We start from the raw sequence: 14,092 nt of genomic DNA, 5'->3' as shown, positions 1-14,092 counted from the left end.
TTTCAAAGATATTTTCCCACTTTATTTTTCAAGAAATTTATAAGGTATTTGTTTCACTCTAATTTTGAATGAAAAGAAAAAGATAAAATAATAAAAATTCCTAGAAGTTCCTTTCTCTCGCAGTAATAATTTTTCAATTGTTTTGTTTTCCTTCCCTTTGCTTGTTTTTGACTTTACACAGTTACCTTTCATGGGAGACCACACAAAGAGAAATGCAGCTGGCACAGGCACATAGCTCTGTTGGTCTCATCAACAAATAGCACTTGAAAATCCAGACCGGGAGGTTTCACACTTTCCCCTTTGGCTGCCTGATTCCTGTCTGATGGAAAAAGATCAAGTGAAACAGTGTATTTTCTTTCTCTTCTTTAGAGCAGTCTGGTCCAGAGGGAAATTATTGTCTTATGGTTGTGAATAGGAAAAGTGGTTAACATAAGGCCCTTTAGTTATGGGGTTACCAGAGGGAATCTTGACACAAGCTTCTTTCAGGGTATAATCAGCTGAAAAAATATCTACCTTAGTGCTTTTTCATGGCTACTAACACAAAAATACTAATTTCTTCACATACTAATACTGGTAAGATAAATACTACATTTGTGATATAATAATCTTTCAGAACACAAGCAGCTTGGTATGTATCAGTTGATATGTATCGTGTATTTCCTGAAGTAGTCCATGCTGGAAACAACCTTTTAAGACATCTGTCTTTGCTCTGTGTAGAAATGGAAGAGTGAATTCATGCCTTTGTGTAGTCAAACTTTAATTGACCCAAACTATGTTATGAGCAGTCCCAAATAAACTTATTTCATTTCTGGGAAACTTTTCCTTGCACTCAGCCTCTGTATGCAGAATTTAATGTTATTTGTATTTATTTGGATCTGTCAAATAAACATAAGCATAAATTCTGTTCAAAAAACAGTCAAGGCACACTGTTCGATTACTTAAGGAATTTTGGTAGCAAGATGAAACTGATGTTCAAAAGTAAATGGTTGGGAGTTTTTGTTTGTTTGTTTGTTTTGAGCATTCAGAATTTAGTCACCTTGTTTTTTAAAGGAAATTCCAACATTTTCTTAATTTTTTTCTTGCATCTTCCATTTTTTTCTCCCTTCACCGAATGAAAAGGTCATAAACAAAAACAAAGAAAGAAACAGAGTACAGTGGTGTAGTGTAGGAAAGTTTTAACCAAAAGATGCAATAATAATGGTTGGAATATGACTAGCATACGCTAGGATTGATATGGTAGAAAACTGCAGGCATGATGGAGCCAACCTGTCCTACTCTGTGGCACGATATGTAACAAGAGTCAGCAGCCTGGCATGAGAGATTCAGATTGGACACTAAGATAAATAACATCACTAGGAAGGCAGTACATAGCTTATCTGTAGCTACCCTGTCCATGGAGAGTTTCACATTTTAGCGTGTCAAGCCCTCATAGCCTGATCCACAGATCCTGATGTTAATGATAATCCTGGCTCCAGATATTTCTTACAACCAGCATTGCTATGATTCCACCTCAACATGCCATGGAAAATACTGTAGAAAATCAAGGATTTATAAATTATATGGAGATTTCTTTCAAACCCTAAAAAATAAATAAATAAATACAAAACAACTTTTGAGCACAGATACACAACAATAATAATAATTTGCTCACATCTTATTTTGTAATGATGTATGATGAAAACTTGATAAATATTGCACAATAGAGAATGAAATAAGAAAAATGCAGTGATACAGGCTACAATTACTAAACAAAAGTATTCTCATTTCCTTTAAAAACACAGGCCTCCTTACCCTCTAAGACATATTTGCCACATGAGTGGTTTTGTTGCACTGGATACAAATGCAACCTGTCTGGAGAAAATATCTCAGGGAACCAGCTGTTGAACCAGCAAGAAGGCTTTCTTTGGGCCTCTGTTCTGGCTGAGAAAATAGTAAGTCCCTTTCATTAGTACTCTGCTAAATAGAGTTTGGATTCCCATCCTGCTGTTGTATACAAGATGAAAAGGTACCCTCCATCCTTTCCATATCCCCAGGACACTACTTCACTGGATATAATAATTGCTACAATGCATCTGTAATGACTACAGCTGGGCAACATTTTCCTAACAAACTAGAAATAATTTTCAAAGCTTTCAGCAATCTTGATCCAAATTCTGGCTGCATTTCAGCAAACCTGAGTCCATATTCTGGGCATAATCCTATGCCAGGTTTTGGCTGAAGCTTTTCCAGGAATGCTTTTGCCAGGAAGGGTTTTTCAATGTCATCTGGAAGTCACACTAGACAGTTGATTTTGTGGTTACAAAGACTTAGGAAAGCCAAATTCAGGAGTTTCAGACAAGATATATTTTTTAGTCCTTTCAGAATGGAGATAAGATCCAAAACCCTTGAGTATGAGCCTACAAAACATAAACCAAGAGTAACAATGAAGTGTCTTTCAAACCATCTGGCACAGAAATCCTCTGTTTCACATAGTCTCAGCTGTATTTTCTTTGCTTGTATGTAATTAGGTCTTTATTTTTTAAGAGGACTGTTGCAGGTAACTTTTTGCTTTTGCTTGTCTTTTCACAATAAATAAGTTTAAGCCCACAAATTCAAGACTATCCCCTGAGACAAGTTCACTTAGCTATGAAGTGGAGGATAAAACTCAAAGTGGAACAGAATGGTCCCTTTGCCTGACGTGTCTCCTTCGATTTTCGTGCTTTGCTTAGTTATCTGTACACAGCTGTCTAGGAAGCTGTAAACAAGCCTTAGATAGCTCTGCAGCCATAATAGAGTTTCAGCCCTTCTTTCTTCAAAATATGTATTAGAGATATAAATGTATATGTGTGTGTATATATATATGTGGGGGGAGAGAGGGAGATTGAAGGAGGGGAGGAAAGACATGGCCATTAATGAGGACTTAAGTCTCTTTAACAATAAAATAGAATATGGAGTTGGAATAAAATCAAACAAAACCAAACAAGTGAAAACTCTAAATTTTGATTAAAGTTATTCAGCTGTTATATCAGCTGTTCAGGTGATTTGCATTCAGATTCAGCTGAATTAGCTAATAAATTCACAGAAATACAGGAAGCTTAGAAAATTTTATGGACAACTTCCAACTTAGATTCGGTATCAGTCTTTTGGCATTTGACCTTCGTAATTACTTCCTTGGTAAGGTTAATTTTCAATCCTTCTAAATAACAGAATGAGTACCCTAAACAAAATAAATAAACAAAATACAAAATATGTATAGGATAGCAGATCAATGAGTGATAAGCTCTGTGAGTTTGGAGGAAAAAAAATCATGCCAGTCAAAGTGAATTATTTTTCTTGAGTTAATGAAATTAAAAATAATATAGAGAACATGTCAGTATTGTACTACAGCACTTGCTATGACATCACATTCAAATCATTTTGATAACAAAAATTGTCAGATAGAGCAGAAACAGGCTGTGTTTCCCATGGAATATGATAGCACAGCAGAAAATTGGTGGGATAAATCCAGCACAGGAGTCAACAGTTGGCTAAGTCTCGTCAACCTCCCTAGTAGTGACCTGACAAAAGAAGGTGAGAAGCATGTAGAAGATATCTGAGGTGAGGGATGCTACTAGCACCCATAGATTCTAACAGAAAGGGTCACTCAGCAACTATAGTCCGATAAAAAATAATTAATCTGCTATGAAAATGCAAGTCAATATGCTGCTGTAGCATTTGGAAACATGGGTCCACATTGGGAATGATAATACCTTAGCGTTAAACTTAGCTCTGCTGCAGATTTTAGGTATGACAGTCGGCCAGGACTCAGCTTTTTTGAATGTCTTTTTTTTTTTTTTTCTCCAACTGTTGTCTATTCAATGAATGCAGAAAGCAAAATAAAGTTATTCTTCATAACAGGAAAGATTCCCATTCTGCATTTGCATAGCATGTAGGATACCAGGACAAGAGCTGGACCAAAGCTTCTGTCAACTCTTGTAATGCAAATAAAAATGGAATGCAAAAGCATGACACCAATTCAAATGGTCAAAATTTACTTACAGCTGCTCTAGCAAGAAGTTGGATTATCGTATGGTTGAACCACCACCATATGTTCCACGAATGAATATCCACAGTTCACCTCCACCTTCCCTCCATAGAGTTAATCATTTGTAAAGCTACATTTATTCAACATTCATCCAAATAAGGTACAGGAAATGGATTTTGCATACTTAAGAAAAATACATTTCAGTCTTTCCCACGTATTTGCAATTGTTTGACAAGAATCAGAAAAAAAATCCAAGAGGGGTGGGCTACTTATGTAAAAAAAATAATATATATATATATACATATATATTCAGTGCTAGAATGCTAACGCTAACAGAAAAATGTGGAAAGAATGTTAAATTTCAAGTTTTGTTGCATTCTCTTATTCTCTTTCACTGAAAGTTGAATTACTTTATGTTTCATGCAGGGGGAGAGCTGAGTTGCCAGAAATTCATTATTAACTTCAATATGTATGTTACTTTGTGGTAAGTTGTTCATCTTGACTTACCTCTCTGACAGAGAATCTCCCTAGACCATCTTTTTATTGACTACTGTCATCAACATGATTCAAGACTCAGAAGATTTTTGAGTTTGGTCTGTACCCCAAATAAACTCTTAGCCAATAACCTCCATGAAATCGTAAAACAGCAGACACACTTGGAAATACGTGCAACAGTAAACAGCATGATACCATTTAAAGAAATAACATTTACAGAATAGCATGGACTCCTTGAGCCCAAAGCAGAATAAATCAAGGCAGCACATCTATTAGCTGCAAATGAATAAAACAGTATTTATAAAATGAGTAATTTGGATCTGATTAATGTTTATAAATGTGTTTATATAAGAATTGGATATTAACCTATAGCTTTAAAGGGTTTAATTAGCCTTGGAATATTGTCTCAGTGTACAATGAAAAATAACTAATTCACAAAGGAAAATGCAAAGGAAATCTGCAAGCCCAAATGAGGTCAATTAATTAAGCAATTTACATAAATTTAAATGGTTATTTTCAAGGCAATTTTGACATTTTGCACTTTCTATTCCCATCACACCAGCAAAAACACTTTTCCGTCACCCTATTTATATGATACATCAATCATCTCATGGGATCACAGCAGAGCAGCACACACTGTATAACAGCTTCTACACACAAGCTTTCTGAACCGTGCAGAATCTAGCATCCTATTTCCAGCTGTACTATCTTATCACCAGCAGATGCATTTACAGGCTGTTATAGCTTCATTCTTACCTCCAAATGGAGAAAAGAATATGAAATATGACTTCATCTCCATTACATTTTTACACCCTGAATACCAAACAGATGGTAACAATTACAGATGGGAGGATATTTCTCACACAAGATGCCAAATGCTGCATAACTCACCAATTGAAATGTGGAACAAGTCACTTAATGCATTTAGTTTATCCAGATCTGAGCTGGTGAAAAAGGGGAGAGAAATTTGGCCTAAGAGTTACATACTACTCTGGGAACGTTACAGCAGAAAACTCCTCCTAATACAGCTGCGTCCACACTGCGTCACTTTTTTTAATTTTTTTTTCTATTATCTTTATAACCAACACAACAAATTTACTAACTCAGATTTAAGAGTGAAAGTAGCTTGCTCAAGAGTGGAGGTCCTTCTGTGGCAATTCCTGTGAATAATTATTCTCAGACTAATCCCTAGCAGGAGTAAAAGGTGATTCCTCAGTCTGCATTGCTCTGTGCTGGTTGAGCTGTGTCAATGTACCAGACTGAAGCCATGATTCAAGAGCTTATGGAGTGCAGAGAGTGCTGCTTCCCAGCATCACTGAAATTTCAGGTCCCTGGTGTGTCAACATCTCAGGACAGGCTGAAACAGACTCTTCTCTCCTTTGGTCTTCAAATCCACAACCTCTCACAAAAATGTATTTCTTTAGTTCATGTCTGCTTCAATGAGAATAATGTGGGAACTTTATCCAAGGCTGCGAAATAAACTTAAACCCATTGTATAACAAAAACTTTTATTTTACTTTAATGCAATATTGCACCTACTCTGACACATTTCTTTACATGTACTGTTCTACTGAAAACAGTAAGAAATTTCCTATTCTATTTTGCCACTCGTCTGTTTAGTATAGTTATAAGTGATATTTTCACTACATTATTTCTTCATCAATATAGTATTTCCTTCATTTATATAGTAATTCCTAGACTATATTGTCAACTGATGTAAATACACGTTGCCTAACTGAAGCCAATGAAATAAATCTGAGTTATACCAGTAGAAAACTGGGCTTTTGTATATTATATATGTCAAGAGTTAGCATGGAATCGAAAGTATGAAATAAAGTATAGTCTTGTAAAATTAAAAGAAACACTGAAATATTTTTGGCTTAATTAATTTTGTATCACTAAAGAATATTTGAGATTTTAAGTAAGATGTGTTTCAAAGTTGACCTTAACTTGAAAATTTTGAAATATGAACCATGCGAATATCATAGAGGGGATAGCAGATTCCTTTCTCCAACTCACTGCTTTTCTTCTGTTATATATAACTGCAAAATTCTTGCAAACAACATAGACAGGAAACTTCCCTTCATTTAGTCCCTCGCTAGTCCATTTTGTCTTCCTTCTGCTGCTAAGTACCAGTAAGTCACTAAGTCTGTTATGTATATTTTTCCAATTGTTAAAAAAAAAATGGCAACAGCAGAAGTTACTTACCCAACTTTTATATACTGCTGGTTTCTCTACAGAGACTGCTTTTCAGCACCCACAGTTTTTCCATCTGTCTCAGGCTCAACCTAGTCATGTAGAAAGCAGCACTTCCAAAGATCTTAAAAGAAAAGATATATTAAGAAAAGAAGGAGTGATTAAGACAACCAACAGCTGGTAAAATGTCGGAGAAAATCTATGAGAACAGGAGACATTATTTTCCCAGATTTTATCTGTTCTCCTGCAGTGCTTCAGGGCTGACTGTGTTTTGGTTAGAACAGCCCAGCAAAACTTTTTTCATCATAACATGGGTCACTGAAATCAGAATTTCCTCATCTTTACAACCTTGTTATCAGGCAGAAATCCTCAGGACCCAGCTGGAATTGCTAGTGATCAACTTGAAAAAATTAAACTCCTTGCAGAACTATCATCATTTTTTCAGTTAAGCTATTCACTGGGGGTGCAGGTATCTTGTTGAATTCAGCCCTTCCTCATACTTTGGTTTAGAGCTTGAAACACTACGTCTATGATGTAAGGGTGTTTGTTCTAGTCTTTCCCAACCCCTTCCATGAGAAACTTGAAAGATCTTGTTTTCTTCCTGATGGAGGAACAAAAAAAATAATCAAAAGTTTTACAAGATGGGAACACCATGACCTTGCCAGCTGTAATTCAGTGCACAATCTAATCTGAGGCATTTAAAACTGCAATATCTGTTATAAAGTTTATGACCTTCTGGGAATTACTTCTTGTCTCCTGAAAGGAAACAAAGTTGAAAGGAATGGCTGGTGGGCTCAAATTCCTCTGCACTGTGAAGAGAATTGCAGTCCAAGCTTTCCTTTTGAGGATGAAGGCAACACTTTATCTGTTTCACTCTGTGCAGCAAAAATAGCTGACGTGCTATGATAAAGGACTGAAATTTAAAGGATATATGGTCTTTCTAGTGAAGTTAGTCAGAAAGAACTGTTTAAACAATTCTAAGATATCTAGCCTGCATCTTTGGCCATTCTTATGCCCTTAAAGCTCATGCTAGTCATTTATTCAAGTGTGGAGGATCAATATGCCACAACATCTTGCAATATATGAGCTGCATTCTGGCACAAATGGCTTAAATATCATGCAGACCTCTCTACAAAAGCAAACACAACATCCATGCTGTGTTGTGACAGAATGTAGAGTCCACATTTCCCCAGGCACATTGCCTCCATGCTATTTGCTCTCCTTCCATATTCTCTCCTCTCCCAGAATAACTGGAATCAACATGCCACACTAGTATTTTTCAGAAATAGGTGCCACGCTTGCAAAGTACAATTCTTGCTCCTGGGCATGTAATGACTGCTCTGTGCCCGGGTTATGAATTTAATAAACCTGACTGTTACCAAAAGTGAGATCTACTGTGTTTGCTTATGCTGGAAAATACATTAGCTCATTCCTAAGCAATGATGAGCAGACACAGTTCCAGGTAAAATGGGGTCAGAAATATAGAGATTTATATAGAGTTTGGCAAAAGTGATTTTGGTCTGCAAAGGGGTTAAATGTCCATACTACCAAGTCTTCCTTCAAATTCTCTGCAGACTTTCCAGTTACGTCTTAACCAATAAATCAGAGTCAAGGCAGAAGTCTGAACACTGTCCTGAGATTGTCACTACAGATTAATTATTAGCACAGTCCCTGGCATTTTTATTTTTTTATTATTTTTTACCCAAGCTAGCTAATATTCATTCAGGCAATGCTCAGGTATGTTTGGGGATTTTTCTCAACAGGCTTCAGGGATAAGGCTACTCTATTTTGAAAGGGAAGAGAACTGACTATATGAACATGAATGGAGCAATGCCACTTGCCTTCAGATTGAGAGAGGAAATCCTTTCCCATATGATCTTATACAAATATATCCCCAGTGTAGTGAGGAACACATAGACTGTCTGCTTGAGAGTGTTGGTGGACTGTGTGGGGGCAAGGCACACAAACCCGGTACTAACTTACCCATTCTGGCATTTGGGAAGGTTCAAGCAATGAACTATGCCCAAAAGTGCCAGTATTTTTTTTGTTGCATTGAGAGGATTCACTCCAAAATAAAACTCAGGAGTGAATTATTTTTTATGCAGTTTGGATGATCAGTTGGTCCCAGACATGGGACTGCACTGGTGAGATTTAGCAGTAAAGAAAGGCTCCTCAGATTCTCAGCCTCTATAATTTTTTTCCACTGCTATCAAAAAAAGAATCAAGGAAAATAAACTCAGACAAAATCAGCCAAGCCATTTTGTGAGAAGGTGACAGGGATTACTCTTTGCCTTCCCCCATAAAAAGTGAGATGGGATTTGGGAAAGACATGAAGCCTTCTAAACCAGAAATAAGCCCATAAGAAAATCAGGAGCCCTGGGCCAAACACAGATAATGAAAATGGGGGGGGGGGGGTCAGCAGCATAAAACAGAACAGGAGAGTTTACCAGTAATCCTACCTAACTCCACCAGATTATCTCTAGAAGAGTCATGGCTCAAATGAAATTGAAGATGACTACATTTACTGGGGGCTTCATCCAGTGTCTTTTTTCTCACAAAGCTTCATACACAGCTGAGAGAAACTGATGAAATTGTCTATAAAAATAAGACTGACTCTTGCTTTCTTGTTAAAACTCTTTGATAAAGAGACTCTTCAAGGGTGTTTCAATACTTTAACCTGAACAGTAGCTAAGCATGAAATGGATGCTATTGGACTAACAGTTTCTGGGTAAGTGTTCAGAAGTAATAGAATAGCATCCAAATGCATTGAGAAGGAAAAAAAAATGCTGAGGTAAGTGAGTTTAGGACGACTTACTAGTGAATTTCTGGGTTTTCAGCAAGACTATGAAGTTTTATAAAGGTCTCTATGAAGATGTAATAATATTTTCATCTAGTTATAACACAGATTAGAGAAACAAGTGTTGGGAGGAGAAGAAAGATATGTTTCTTAATTAGAAATTTATATATATTTTTTTGCACAATGAAAATAGAGTTATTTTTACTTGAGAGCTATTTTTAATAGTGCAAGGATACAATACTATCTTGTATATGAATTTTCTTGTGCTTAAACCATCCCAGTTACAAGAAATTACAGCAGATGGCCTCTAAAATAGGAAAACAATCACTCTTTACTAACATTTTCTAAGTCTCAGCTTTGGCAGAAAGACTCATCAGCCTCAGGTGCTACACCAGCCATCTCCTCATGACTTAATCATTTCAATCTCTGTTTGAATTGTAAGCCTGAGAGCAACTGAATGCCTCCTGCCTGGTAGCAGCCAGACTGACTTGGTGAAGTCTGGGAGAAGACAAGAAGCTGGTTAAGCCCATGAGCTCAAATTAAATGGATGACAGTGAAAACTGCTAACACTGCTCCTTAGAAAAGTACAGGAAGTTTTTGCATAGTAGCTAGATGTGACAAATTCTTACAGATTTGCTCTGTCCTTGGAAAGAAAAGAAAAGACAACAAAACAAAACAATAACAACAACAACAACAAAGAAACTTTTCCAAGAAGTGCTTAGTTTGCTCAGATACTAGTTTTTGTTGTTTATTGAAGAATCTTCACAGACTTTTCATAAGGGGCATTTAATAACATCCTTTGCATCATTGTCTGAGCAGTGAGATTTCCAGAGTTATTTGGCAAGGCCCATTAACAAACAGTTTTGATGAATTTAAACTGCTATAGGATAAGAAGGAATATTTTGATCTTGGGACTTCCAGAGCCAGAGATGATGGTTTTGTTTTTAATAGTTTTGATAAGCTTTTCTTCCTTCATTTTTATTTTGTTTTCACTTACATTTTGGGCACTTGTAAAGTTTTAGTTTCTAAGGCTTAAGTTTTATTGGTTTATTTATTTGCAATAGGAGACTATCTTATTTATCTTCAGGCCAATCATGATTATATAGAAAACCTCTCCTATTCAAGCATCTATTTACAAAATTGTTCTTATCCTTCTGTCATAGCATCTGTGGTTGGACACTTACAGAAAAGTGTCACTGGTCTAAAGGGACCTGTAATCTCACCAGAAGAGTGGGTTTTATGCTCACATGTAACACAAAACTGTTAATTATATCTATACTAGTGCTGAACAGTAAATACTGATGACAGCTGGAAAGTCTTAATCTGCAGAGTGGGAAACTGCATACTGTCCCTTGGCTGTACATGCTCCGGGTGGAAGTGTACACTGCAGTTACAGGAACCTCACAAAAAGGGCGACAGTAACCTATTGGAGACCCAGGAACAGGTTCTCCACTGTGCCATCAAAATTTAAACCAGGGTAGTTCCTTTTCATTTTACACCACAGAGCCAATTTGGAGCCTATGAAATCCCCATCAAAGTTAATAAAAGCAATCCGTCTGCAGCATTTGTTTGTCATTCACTACTTACTGTCACTTTTTTGGGTGTAACCCACAAGGGAAGATTAGATGTCACTGCTTGTAAGTTAAAGGTCATTCTGATTTTTTCAGTATTGTGTATTTGTTGGGATTCATCTACTGGATTTTCTGGCATTTTTATTTGTTGTTTAACTGTAGCATAATCTATTGAAACACTTAGCTGAGAAACTGCTCATGGCACTCCTTGGCTTCCAAGTTCTGCTGGCATTGTTAACTTTCAGATCAACTGGCCTGCCAGGCAATTAGCTGAGCTAGGCTTTAAATCTTAACAGATATCCTTAAATGTAATGTGTTTTCTAGCATTAATTTAACCTTGTTTTTACAGGAGATTAGGGTAAACTGACTCAATTTAAGATCTACTTCCATAGAAAAAATATTTTAAGTGTTCATAGGATCCCTGCAAAGTTTCTGATGAACTCGTGTAGGAACTGAAGTCGTGAGACGTGAAGTTTAGAGGTTATTTTTCACAGTTTGATGCTGGAGATAATCTCACTAGATTTCTAAGCAAGGCATAAGAAACAGTCTGAAAAGAAGAATGTCATAACCACTCACTCTTGCATCAGCCTTCTCTAACACCTGGTAGTGTTGAAGCCACATAAATAAAAACAAACAAACAAAAAAAAAAAAAAAAAAAAAAAAAAAAGGACGACATTCTGACTACTCCAGTTTAATGGGTATCTTGGTAAGTCACACACTTAAAGGCATGTTTCCCTTTTGTAAACAAAACTACAGAGCCCATTTCAGTGTCTTTATTTTTCCTCTCAGAATGGAAGATTTCATGGCTTTTACATAACACTCATTCTTAAGAAGTATTCAGATTCACTGAAGGTAAAAATGAAAGGGAAAAAAGAAATAGGAAGGAGAAAAAGAAAGATGATGTGAGCGTGGCCACATGTACACACAATTTTGTTTGGTTGAACCTGGAACAGCTATAGTACTGTGTTAAAACTACAAGAGATTTATCTAGGTTATCTGCCATGAGCAGTCACTACAGTATCAAAGCTATATTGTATACCTGCAGTACTTTCTAATTCAACATTGCCTAAATATCATTGTATATCCAAAACACTTTCACCTTCTGCACATTACATTTCAGTTTATCTGGGAAATGTTTAGGTGGCAAATCTCAAATAAAAAATTTTTAAAAATCTCAAGGATATTCTTTATAAGATGAAGACTGCACAGCAACCGGAGTCTAATTTTCCCCGCTGTTTGCAATACATTTTTTATTAGTGTTTCGGAAGGTTATAAGCAATATTTTTTTAATTACTGAAATGTTCAAAACATTCCCAAAGCATTTTAGGTTTCCTTCTTCCATTCACTACTGTAATGTATTTCAGAGCCACTTTCACATTCCCTTTGACATATTTGACAGTGGACTGATATCATACTGCTGTTTTTTCCGCCCTCCTCATCTCTTGATTAAAAATAGCATAGCACTAAATAGATCAGATGAGATATGGTTTGTTCTAAGAAAATAAATCTTCTACTATGGATGGGCAAATATATTTAACTAATAAAAGAAAGAAAATTATTTATATTGCAATCAGAGATGCTCTTTAACATTCATTAGAAACAAAACCAAATTCAGAAGATGTCAGAAAAGACTAAAAAATGGGAAAAGATCCTGTAAATATTGTTTTAAACTGTCTTATTTGAATACCCTTATTTTCTCATACCTGAACTTATCTGTGTATATTACACAAGACCAGTAATGAAGTTTTTTTTAATAACAAATGCAACAAGGGTTATTGACAGGGTTTCAATCTAATATTAAAATTAATTAAGAAACTTTATATGGAAAATAATACTTTTTTTTTTTTTTAACATACTGTTATAAATTATTGGAAAAAAAAAAAAAGGTTTGAGGTTCAGATTTTCTACATCTGAAACAGAAAAGGTAAAATACAGGTTAAGCAGAGGTTTAAGGTCTTTTTATTCAGATCAACACACCAACATAACTAACTTGGTACTTCATCAGAAGGAAATATTCTCGAGCATGGTGGAGTGACACATGGACAAATTGTGATTTTTCTCAGAATTTCTAAGCACAGGCAGAAATAAACATAAAATGCTAGCTCCTTAGAGCCAATTTTTTCCATAAAATACATCAAAGATGTGATCAGGTGAAGTGTACATTTGTGGGGGGAACGTGTATATGTGTATGGGTTGTTTTTCAAAATGAATAGTCCATATGTAAGGGCATTGGCATAAAATTGGGGAGTTACATGCAAGCCTTTTCCTTACTTAGGAATGCTGCTTCATATTAAAAGTAAGGCTCATAAAACTATGCTGGTAGGCAAAAATTTCCATTTACTCTTCAATAAAATATGTTAAGAACCTTATTTTTTATCCCAGCAAGGAATGGTATTTTCATTTTGTAAAATCTGGAAAGAAAAAAGAAAAAAAAAAAAAATCATATATTGGGAAAATCATCTCCTATGCAACTCCACCAGTGTTAGATCATAGACCCATGGGAATGATTGCATGAGCTGGTAGAAGTAATGAGCTGTAGGTCTCTAGCGAGCCAAACAGTGAAATGGGACATAAAACAATTTCTGTCAATGTGTGTACGATAAGAATTTGCCTGTATTCTTTTTATCTCTGATTTGGAAGTGTCAGAAATCTGGTGTGTATGTGTGTGTGTGTGTTATTCTCATGAGATTTATACTGCAAAGTAGATTGAGAATGTGTGCAGTTAACAGTATGCATTTGCCTCTGTTTTTTGTTGTGTTTTTTTTCTCTGAAAGACCATAGCAAAAAAAACAAACAAATAACTACAAGCAAACAAACAAACAAAACCATGAAAAAAAAAAAAAAAAAAAAGACCCAAATTGCATCCTAAACTAGATTTTAATCACTAGGGAAAAAAAAATATATACTTATATATATATATATATATAAAAGCAAGACTATACAAAACCTATATCAAGTTTGCATGTTGGCCATGGTCAGGATGGAAGTGATTGTTTCCACTCTAATACAGCAAACATTCAATATTCCATT

The 14,092-nt window shown here is 35.7% G+C and overlaps 2 long non-coding RNA genes across 4 annotated transcripts in view; one reads left to right on the top strand and one right to left on the bottom strand.

Moving 5' to 3' along the window:
- LOC121064980 overlaps positions 1 to 14,092 on the top strand; it is a 582,402-nt gene that overhangs the window by 209,147 nt on the left and 359,163 nt on the right. The window lies entirely within an intron of this gene.
- Positions 176 to 7,254, bottom strand: LOC121064979. Of its 3 annotated transcripts, none has more exons than XR_005816850.1 (3): positions 7,043 to 7,249; positions 6,707 to 6,818; positions 176 to 3,536 (listed from the first exon to the last, which is right to left on the bottom strand). It is a non-coding gene; the product is annotated as an uncharacterized LOC121064979 (long non-coding RNA). The 3 variants fall into 3 exon arrangements; XR_005816849.1 differs by lacking the exon at positions 176 to 3,536 and adding an exon at positions 3,821 to 5,967 and having other exon boundaries at positions 7,043 to 7,245; XR_005816848.1 differs by lacking the exon at positions 176 to 3,536 and having other exon boundaries at positions 3,821 to 6,818; positions 7,043 to 7,254.

The sequence above is a fragment of the Cygnus olor genome, chromosome 2, assembly GCF_009769625.2.
Source record: "Cygnus olor isolate bCygOlo1 chromosome 2, bCygOlo1.pri.v2, whole genome shotgun sequence".
Lineage (NCBI taxonomy): Eukaryota > Metazoa > Chordata > Aves > Anseriformes > Anatidae > Cygnus > Cygnus olor.
Note: the sequence above shows the minus strand (reverse complement) of the source record. Positions and strands in the feature narration are given on the sequence as shown.